The following is a 10,341-nucleotide window of genomic DNA, read 5'->3' as shown; positions in this document are numbered from 1 at the left end:
CGTCATTCTGCCCGACGCCTCGGAGTTCTTATTTGCGTTTAAAATTTAAAAGAGTGGAAAAGCGTGAACTACAAGGCGTCCACTTTTTTGGATAGGTCCGAATTTTGATGTATGTATTAAATATATGACTGAATTTGAATAATATATTTGAAATGAAACTTCCTACTTCGTGATGAATTGTTTAAGCCTGATTCGAGAAGATAATGATTATGACTGATGATTAAATGATCCTTACTGAAAGTCATTTCGCTGCACAAAAGAAAGAGGTATTAAAAAATAATCTACCATGGGAGCAAAATACTAGGTGTTCCATGGGGGGGGGGCACACTCAGCAATAATAACATTAGGTTTGTACTCATCATGTTGTTATAAATATTACTTTGTCTTTATTCAATATATTAAGGCAATTTTAAATCCAACAGCACCAGGAAATACAGACTAGGTCAACTTTTACCTTCTAAATTCCATCCTGTAATTGTACCTTCCCTAAATTAATTTGCACCCTCCTTTCCGTACACATTGCTTCAAGCTTTGCTCTTAAGGGGAAACAGCCATGCTGGGAATTTACGTTTCCTAAACCTCCCTCGTCTTGGCTGCTGCTTCTAAAACAAAGTGATGGAAGCATCGAATTTCCCCCAAAGAGCAGGGGATGAGAGCAGACGGCCCTTCTCCTTCATGCAGTTTCCGCCATGGTCTCCATGGTCCCCTTGACCTATGAGCGTGCCCCTTCTGGACCTGTCCCCCAGGATCTGAAGACCCAGCTATCTGTCAATCCATATCCTATGAGGCCATGAAGCTCCGAGCAGGAACACAGGGGCACCGATTCCCAAACCAAGTGCCCACGTGTCGACTGGCTACCATGGCAACGAGAGCTGAGCCCGCTAGCCCACAAGCTGCTCGGTCTACAAGCCCCACTGGACCGCATCGTGAGGTGGGATATCGATCCTCTGCCTGCATGACTCTCTTCCTTCCTGCCATGGCTGCATATTTACTCCACGGCAGTGCTGAGCAGAAGAGGCCCCTGGGTCACCGATGCCCCTGACTTATAACTGAGGAAGCCCATCAGCATCAGCCCAGGCGCCCTTTGAGAGCGCCCTGGCCCGTTGCGCCAGAGTCACCAGGGCTGGGGGCTGCATCCACATAGTCCAGAGATGTCCCACCAGCTGGTCCACCTTAATGGTGCCACCCATTAAGAACCACGGCTGTACACAGCATGAACAGAGTTTACAGAAGGCGAGGCCAGCAGATTTCGGACGCAAGATGCTCCCCGCGCCCAGAGACAGGGACCCCCCCACACCGTGTTACTATTTTCACCTACCAGACTGACAAAGATCAAAAGTTTGGTAACTGTAGATGAACGGCTAAACCTCTTGTTTATAAAGTGTTTCTACGAACGGATAATGAAAAGACCAATAATCTAATCCAAAAATGGGGAGGGCAGAGGAGATGAACAGATAATTGATAGACAAGGAAATACAAATTATTCTTAAACCTATAAAAAGATGATCACTTCATTCATAATAAGAAAATCTAATAAAACAATCCATCCAAAAGTCTGGTCATACACTGATAACGTCGGGGAAACAGGCTGTTGAGACAGCAAATCGGTACAGCCCCATGCGGGCCCTATCTATGCCAATTACAAGCGCTTTTCATCTTTACAAAAGCCATAAATTTCACTCCTAGGAATTCAACAAACTGATATAATTCCACATGTGTGAAAAATTTTTAATACAGGGATATTCATTTGCAACACTGTCTGTCACAGCAAAAGATCAGAAGTTGCCCATTTTCTAACCGGAGACCGGTCTAATCAATTACAGTACGGCCGTGCAGTGGAATACTCTACTAGACAACCATTTAAATAAAAGAAGGGGTCAGTCAGATCAATGAAATAAAGGGAAAAAATTACAAGGTGTACAATCATGTGTGCTTAATGACAAAATTATTTTCAGCCACGATCACTTAATAATCACTCATCATCGTTATTTTCTCAACTCATACTTTAGATTGAAAATAAAGGATTAACTATTTTTAAAGAATAAATTAAAACACTCAAATTCATACATATATAGCATATATCTACTTGTTTAAACAGATAAGTCTGGAAAGATACATATATATAAAAGAAAATAGTTACAAGGCAAAGGATCTGAATAGACATTTTTCCAAAGAAGATATACAGATGGTCAACAGGTACATGAAAAGCTGCTCAACATCACGAATTAAGGAAATATCGGTGAGGATGTGGAGAAAAGGGGCTCCTTATGCACCATTGATGGCAGTGTAAATTGGTGCAGCCATTATGGAACACGGGACGGAGGTTTCTTAAAAAATTAAAAAGAGGACTGCCATATGACCCAGCAATCTCACCTTTGAGAATATTTCCAAAGAAAACAAAAACGCTAACTCAGAGAGATATATTCACCCCCGTGTTCACTGCAGCATCATTTACAATAGCCAAGATACAGAAGCCACCTAAATATCAATCAATGGATGAATGAGTAAAGAAGATGTGGTCCATATATACAATGGAGCATGATTCAGCCATAAAAAAAGACATCTTGCCATTTGCAAAGTGGCTGGACGTGGAGGGCATTATGCTAAGTGAAATAAGTCAGACAGAGAAAGACAGAAACCATATGATTTCAATTAAATATGGAATCTAAAAAAAAAAATGGAGATGCCATGTACAGCGTGGTAACAACGGCTAATAATACTGTATTGTATACTTAAAAGTCACTAAAAGAAGGAATCTTAAGAGCTCATCACCAGAAAAAGATTCGGAGCTATGTGTGGTGATCAGTGTCGAACAGACTTATAGTGGTGATCATTTTGCAAGATGTACAAATATCAAACGATTTTGACGTAGACCTCAAACTAATATAATGTTATATGTCAATTATTCCTCAGTAAAAAAATAAAATGGAAGGGTTACAAGCATAACTGGAGCAACGTATAAGCACTGGAAGCAAGAAAATGTAGGTATTAGAAGCAAGATGATTAACTTTCAGATTGTACAGGAATGGGGTGTGGCCAGCACCTGAAGAAAATGCTTCCCTAGCAGAGACACAACGAAATGGAGATGCTGGGGATCGAACCCAGGACCTCATACATGCTAAGCATGCGCTCTACCACTGAGCTACATCCCCACCTTGTGCAAGGCTGATTTTCTAAACTAACCTCAGGAAATAAGAGAAATTTACTCTTAAAAAAACTGGTTACCGTGGGAGTTGATTTCCTCTTTTTTGGAGTGGGGAGGCCCTGGGATTTAGGAGAAAAAGGAAATTTACTTTTTCTCCCTGTGGTTTTTGTATTATTTGAGTCTTTAACGATGAAAGCACTGCTTACTTAAAACAAAGATATAAAATAAAGATTAGTCTACGGCCATGCCACCCTGAACGTGCCTGATCCCGTCCGATCTCAGAAGCTAAGCAGGGTCGGGCCTGGTTAGTACTTGGATGGGAGACCACCTAGGAAGACCAGGTGCTGTAGGCGTAAAAAATAAAAAAATAAGGGATTGTAAGCTGACAAGGTCCTTGCAATCTGTGAGGTCAACCAAGGGTTCCTCGCCTACAAATAATTAATTAATTGATTAATTAATTAATTAAAATAAAGGTTAAACAAAACCACTTTTCTACAATAATGTCCCCACGTTATAGGTGGGAAACTGAGACCCAATAAGATAAGAGTTTCCTTCGTCCACAAAGCCCCAGCTCCCCCAAGCCATGAGGCTGCCTCCCTCTGAGCCCCAGAACCCTTCATTCTTCCCTGGGTGAGAGCACTGGCCCTCATTCCCATCTCTCGTCCATCTCTATGCCCTCAGTGCCCAGCTTGGGGCATCCATCACTTTTGTTCATCCATTCACCTTGCAACCAATATTGGCTGAGAGCTGACCATCATCCAGACACTATGCTAAGTGCCAAGAGAACACTGACAAACCTCACGGTCAAGGTCCCTCCTGACCTTGTGGACGAGGCTGCCGTGTACAGTCACACGGGCTGTGGCTACAGTTTCTGGACCGGCCATTCACACAGACTATTTAACCGCTGCCCCCGGCTTTGTGCACTGCACAACCTACCTAACTAGAAACCCAGCGGCCCTGCCCAGATGTCCCATAACCCGGTGGAAAAGATAAACTAAATGAAGCAGTATGTATTTCTTTTCATTGCAATGAGCACAATGAAGGAAAAGAACCAGGTATTATTAAGAGAACGAAAGGAGGGGACAAAAGACAGCCTCCTTCTGTCTTTCTACTCTGTATTCCTTAGCATGTGGCTTCCCTTCTCGAGGTTGCCTCATGGTCCAAAATGACTGCTAGCGCTCCAGCCACCACGTCTGCATCATCAGTGACTATTGTGAGTTTCACATAAGCCATGCTGAGAAAGTAATACTTGAACCAGGAAATTATATTAGTTAGGAATTTTACTTAGTTGCGAGTAATAGAGATCCCACTTAGTAGCTTTAACAAAACAAGAGTTTCCTTTTTCTCTCATTCCACGAGAGATCGGAAGTAGGCAGCCTAGGACTGATTTGGCAGCTCCACCAGCTTTCAGGATCCCAGCCTCCTTCTGTCTTTCTACTCCGTATTCCTTAGCACGTGGCTTTCCTTCTCGAGGTTGCCTCATGGTCCAAAATGATTGCTAGCGCTCCAGCCACCACGTCTGCATCATCAATGACAGGACAGGGCAAGGACGGAGAAATAAAGGAACACAGCCCCACCCATTTAAGGAGCTGACTGTGTCTTACAGAGTATTCTACTCCTGTGTCATTGGCCAGAAATCGGTCACACGAACACACTGTGCTTCAAGAGAGGCTGGGAAATGTAGTGTCTAAGGTGTCGCCTTTGTTGTTACCAAAAAGCGAGACATTGTTATGGAGAGGCAAAGAGCAGCCTGTGCTGTGGACCAGGAGAATGACAGGAGTTAATTAAGTGTTAAGAGTTGCGGGATCGGGTTCCGGGCACAGGGGGCAGCAAGAACGGAGGGTCGGTGTGTTCTCAGAACTGACAGGGGGCCAGGGTGGCTGGAGGACAGCGAACGGGAGGAGAAGGAACCAGAAGTCGGAGGAGACCCAGCCCCCTTGTGCACATCAGCAAACCCAGAGGCCTGCCTTCCACTCTGGGCAAAGCCCCGGCGTCCAACAGACCCGCATTTCTGTTCCAACCTCACTTCTCACTCGCTGAGAGCCTTGGGAACATCTTCTCACTCATCTGAGCCTCCGTCTCCCCGCCTGCCAAACAGGAATTATATGGGAACGACCCACAGTTTTAGTATGTGAATTAAGTGAGCTAACGCGGGTAAGGGAGTTAGCACGACACCTAACACGTCTTAGCGCACGTGAGTGTTTATTAAGCACATTCCTCATCAACAAGACGCACACGATTGTGACATAGTCAACAGGCAAGGTCTCATCCCCAGCTCTGAGCAAATCGCCTGGCACATTGTAGTAGTGCTCGAAACATGGTGGCTGTCACCATTGCCAAGGATGATGGCCGGCTTGCCGGAATTTCTCCCAGCTTCTTCTCTGACTCCTTCCCCGCATGTCACCAGCCATAGAAGCACCCAACCTTCCGATTCCCACCGCAATGGCAAGCTAGAAATGAGGGCGCCAGGGTGGGAAGTGCCACCCCAGGTTTCTGACAGACCCCCCCACCACAAGCACCTGGCCAGAGCCCCACACAGTCCGTTTTGCTCGGGCCCTAAGTGAGTCCACTCAGCATCGGTGCAAAAATGCTTATCACGCTGAACCTGAACGAAACCCACACTTCAACACCAGGAGCCACCGCCATTTACATCCCCATCGATTTTCAAAGCCTGTTTTTATTGTTCCTCTTCCCGGTGAGGGTTGTATATATGTTGGGGCCACACTCTTTTCATAAATAAGTAAATATGTAGGTAAATAATAATAAGAGCCAACATTTACGAAGTGCTCGACGTGGCGCCAGGCACTGCTGGGGGACTTGGCTTCCAACATTTTACTCCGTCAGCACCGTGACCCAAGGAGGCTGGCACTTCGAATGGTTCCCATTTGACGCAGGAGGGGACCGAGGCTCAGAGAGCTGAGGTCACCTCCCCAAAAAAGGAACAGAGTCGATGCTAGGGACAATAGTCTGACAGTTCCTCAAAAAGTTAACTGCGGAGTTGACATACGAGCCCGCGGCTCCACTCCCAGGTACATGCCCGACAGAAATGACATCTGTCCACAGAAAATCGCAGACACGAGGGTTCACAGCAGCACTGGTCACTACAGTCGAAAAGTGGGAAAAATCCAAATGTCCGTCAACAGATGACGGATAAACAAAACATTTCCACACAAGGAAATAGTACTGAGCCACGAAAAGGAAGCACGGACCCCTGCTCCGGCAGGGTGCAGCTCGAGAACAGCTCGCCCAGTAAAAGAAGCCAGGCACAAAAGGCCTCAAACCAACAGGCGAACCCACCCAGACAGACGGCAGATCGGTGGCTGCCGAGGGCTGGGGATCAGCAGGGAACGGGGAGTGACTGGCTGCGAAGGAGACGGGGTCTCTTTGTGGGGGGCGATAAAAATATTCTGGAATTAGCTAGTGATGATGGTTGCACAACTCAATGAAGATACTAAAACCCACCGAATTATATGCTTTAATATCGTGAACGAACCCACCCAGACAGACGGCAGATCGGTGGCTGCCGAGGGCTGGGGATCAGCAGGGAACGGGGAGTGACTGGCTGCGAAGGAGACGGGGTCTCTTTGTGGGGGGCGATAAAAATATTCTGGAACTAGCTAGTGATGATGGTTGCACAACTCAATGAATATACTAAAACCCACCGAATTATATGCTTTAATATCATGAATTTTATGATCAATGAATTATATTTTTTTTCCTTTTTTTTTTTTTAGAGAGAGTAGCAGAGTGGGGTTTAACCTCAAGGCTGTCTGACCCAAAGCCTCGATGACCACGTTGTGAGCAGCTCATGTGGACACAAACCCAAACTCCACTGTGCTCCCTAGCTGCGTGCCTTCCTTCAGTCCCCAGGGATGAAGCTTCTAGAAGCGATGCCAGGCTGGACAGGGAAACGCTAAGTGCCCGAGCCAAGCCGATGATTGGAAAATGCCGATAATCTTCATTTTTGCTGACCACCCTGGACCCGGGGCCGGCTCCCTTGCAGGCCTGGGACCCAGAGCAGCACCACCTAGGAGTTGCCATAAGCAATGCTTTCTGGCCTTCGGGAGCGACTGTGGCGGAGAGAGCCTCAGCAGTCAGCGAGTTAATTACAGCCGCCCGAATGAGGCCCCCTGGCCCTCGACACTAACGAGCCAGTCCCAGAAGGAGGCGGCAAGACGGCTGGGCTCATGAATCTTGCTAATCGTACATTCCACGAATAATTGGCCTAAATTCACGGTTATATCTTCATTGATATAAAATCTATATTTCTCCTGCAAGTCTCCCCAATGGCCATCCCACCCCCTGCCCAAAGAAGACCAACCGGCAACAGGCAACACGGTCAGGCACAAAAGACAAGGGCTTTAAAGCTTGAGATTCTGGGGTTCGGATCCTGGCTCTGCCACTTAGCAACAGAGGGGCCTCAAGTGAGTCGCTTCATGGCTGAGCCTCAGTTTCCCCATCCGTCGAATGGGGCTAATAATTGCCCTGTTTCACGGTTACACCGGGCATTAGGAGATGCTCTATCTGAGCGTTCCGGCTTGCAGTGGGGACTCGGTGCCATCATCCATTGTAGTATTTGATGACCTGGGTCATCTCCATGGCATCTGCCCCAGCCACTGAAGTTCGGGGGCTGGCAGCAACCCCGTGGCCAGAGAGTGACTCTCGATCTCGTGCAGGACTCAGGGGGCCCATCTCCAGGAGATACTTCCAAGCTGAGGGGTCACGACCTTTCAAACCTCATAGCTTTATTTTTTAAAAAAATAATAAAACAGGTTCTAATCCTCCATTTACTCCCCTGAAGGAAAATTCTAGGATACCTACATAGGTGATCTTCTTGTTAAATCAACATAATGACTTGATTGCAATATAAATAAAAAAGAAAGAAAGAAAGAAATATCTATAATAAAAATTACGGATTTCAATATATAAATGCCCAGATACCATAGGGCGGTGGGGGGGGGTGGCCCTGAAGACACTGCATTTCTGATAATCAGCTCAGACAACAGTTCTCAGCCCCAGCTACGTACTGGACTCACCTAGGAAAGGTTAGGAGGTTTGGTTTGGTTTGGTTTTTAATGCGTGGATCTACTCCACTCCCCGCCCCCCAGAGATTCTGCTATATTAGAGCCCATATGTGCCAGGTTACTGGGATCTTTTAAGCTCCCAGGAGATTCTGCTGTGCGGCCTGGGCTGGGGACCCTGCTCCAAGCCAGTGCTTCTCAGAGTGGGGCCGGGGACCCACCGCATCAGTGACACTGGGCACCTGTCAGGAATGCACATTCTCCTGCTGTTCTTCTACAACCCATGGGGTCAGCGCCCTGCGGGGCTGGGGCTCAGCATGCTCTGATTTCATCAGTCCTCTGGCAGATTCTGATGCTCACTCACTCGGGTTTCAGAGCCCCCACTACAAGGTACAGTGTCCCCCGAATGGCAGGATGATAAGAATCACTGGAGGAGGGCGCTTGTCATCCCTAGACGCCCTCCCATCCCCGGATTCCGGCTCTAAGGCTGGAATGCGGCCTGGAGACGTCCCTCGGTAACGCACGCCCCTGACTCACCCGCCGAAACGGCCACCGGGCCCCACAGCCTCGGCCAAGTCCAAGGTCCTCTCCTGAGCTCCCCATGGGCCTGGGAAGTCAGAGGCACCAGCGTCGGGACCCGCCACCCGGGGGCCCCGCGGTGCGTCCCCCTTGCCCAGGCCACCCGAGGCCCGGACGGCCCTCTTGAAGCGAAACGTTGCTTTTGCACCCAAACCACCGCTATATCTTCATCTCCCGCTTATCTGGACAACACCCCCATCCGAGACAGAACATGCAAGCTCAGGTACCACAGACCCTGGAGCAGCGCGGGGCTGGCGGCCCAGAGGGTCCTGGGGCCACGGACCATCGAGACCCGCATCCCTGACCCTCGCCGGAAACCGCGTGGGGCCCAGGATGTGAGGCTCAGGATGCGCGGCGCTGGACCTACCAGGAAAACCCGTGAGTACGCAGACTCCGCGGTCCAAACCCGTATTGCTCTAGGGTCAACCGTGTAGATGCGCACACATAGCACACGTGCGTGTCACATGTGCATGCATGTACCACACATGCATCGTGCCACGTTCACACATACCACACACGTGTGTCTCATGCACATGTGCGTGCATATACCACACGTGTGCCACACGTGCACACGCATACACATAGCACACATTGTGTTGTGTGTGCATGTGTGTGTGCGCGTGTGCATGCACATGCACGCATAACACACGTGTATGTCTCATGTGCATATACATGTCACGTGTGTGTGCCACACACGCATATGCACGTGTCCGCATGTGTGTGCATGTATGTGCACATGTGCAGATCACACAGACGTGTGTGCCTGTGTGCATGCAAGTGCGCGTACCACACGTGTCCCACATGTATTGCACACATATACATTCCTGTACACGTACACATGCCACGCATGCATGTGTGCTCCATGTACATGCACATACACACATCCATGTACACACCGAAAACACTCTGGAAAACCTCCACCCCACACACATCCTCACCTCTCTCCCAGCCAAGCTCACACTCAATCTTCAGAAGCTTTGCTCTTTCTAAGCCACCCTGGGGCCCTGGGACCTTTGCTGAGACCCTGGAACCCACCATCAGTGGAGGACAGACACCGATGGTCTCTTACCCCATAGCCACCCCCTCCACCCCCCATTACTCCCCTGAAGGGAAATTCAAGGGTACTTAGATATATAACTCTTGGTCACATCAATAGAATGACCTGACTGTAATATAAAGGAAAAAAATAAGAAACACTCATAGTAAAAAATAATAGAGATTTCAACATACGATGCTCATACACCACTACCCAGAAGACATCACGATAAAGCAGCCGGATGCTTATAGCTCAACTTTAAATCACCGTAAAAGCATCAGCCACAAACACTGACGGACGTGGACCTGCCGAGGGTCCCTCAAACACCACCGAGCAAGCCGCCATCAGTGAGACGAGTTCCCGAAATGGAGAGGGAGCAACTCTGGCTGTTTTTCAACCAAAGAAAGTGCACTCTTCCTTGACCGTAGCTACCAATACTGTATTGTATATTTGAAAGCTGCTAAGAGAATAGATTTTTAAAGTTCTCACCACACACACACACACACACACACACACACACACACAATCTTAACTGTGCGAGGTGATGGATGTATTAACTA

General features: G+C 47.9%; 1 long non-coding RNA gene and 2 other non-coding genes across 4 annotated transcripts in view; 1 reads left to right on the top strand and 2 right to left on the bottom strand.

Moving 5' to 3' along the window:
* LOC112479129 overlaps positions 1-10,341 on the bottom strand; it is a 234,279-nt gene that overhangs the window by 218,891 nt on the left and 5,047 nt on the right. The window lies entirely within an intron of this gene.
* Positions 3,081-3,152, bottom strand: TRNAA-AGC. Its single transcript has one exon. It is a non-coding gene; the product is annotated as a tRNA-Ala (tRNA).
* On the top strand, positions 3,380-3,498 carry LOC112479130. The gene has a single exon (XR_003046061.1). It is a non-coding gene; the product is annotated as a 5S ribosomal RNA (ribosomal RNA).

Source organism: Pteropus alecto, unplaced genomic scaffold (genome assembly GCF_000325575.1).
Source record: "Pteropus alecto unplaced genomic scaffold, ASM32557v1 scaffold34, whole genome shotgun sequence".
NCBI classification, from domain to species: Eukaryota; Metazoa; Chordata; class Mammalia; order Chiroptera; family Pteropodidae; genus Pteropus; species Pteropus alecto.
Note: the sequence above shows the minus strand (reverse complement) of the source record. Positions and strands in the feature narration are given on the sequence as shown.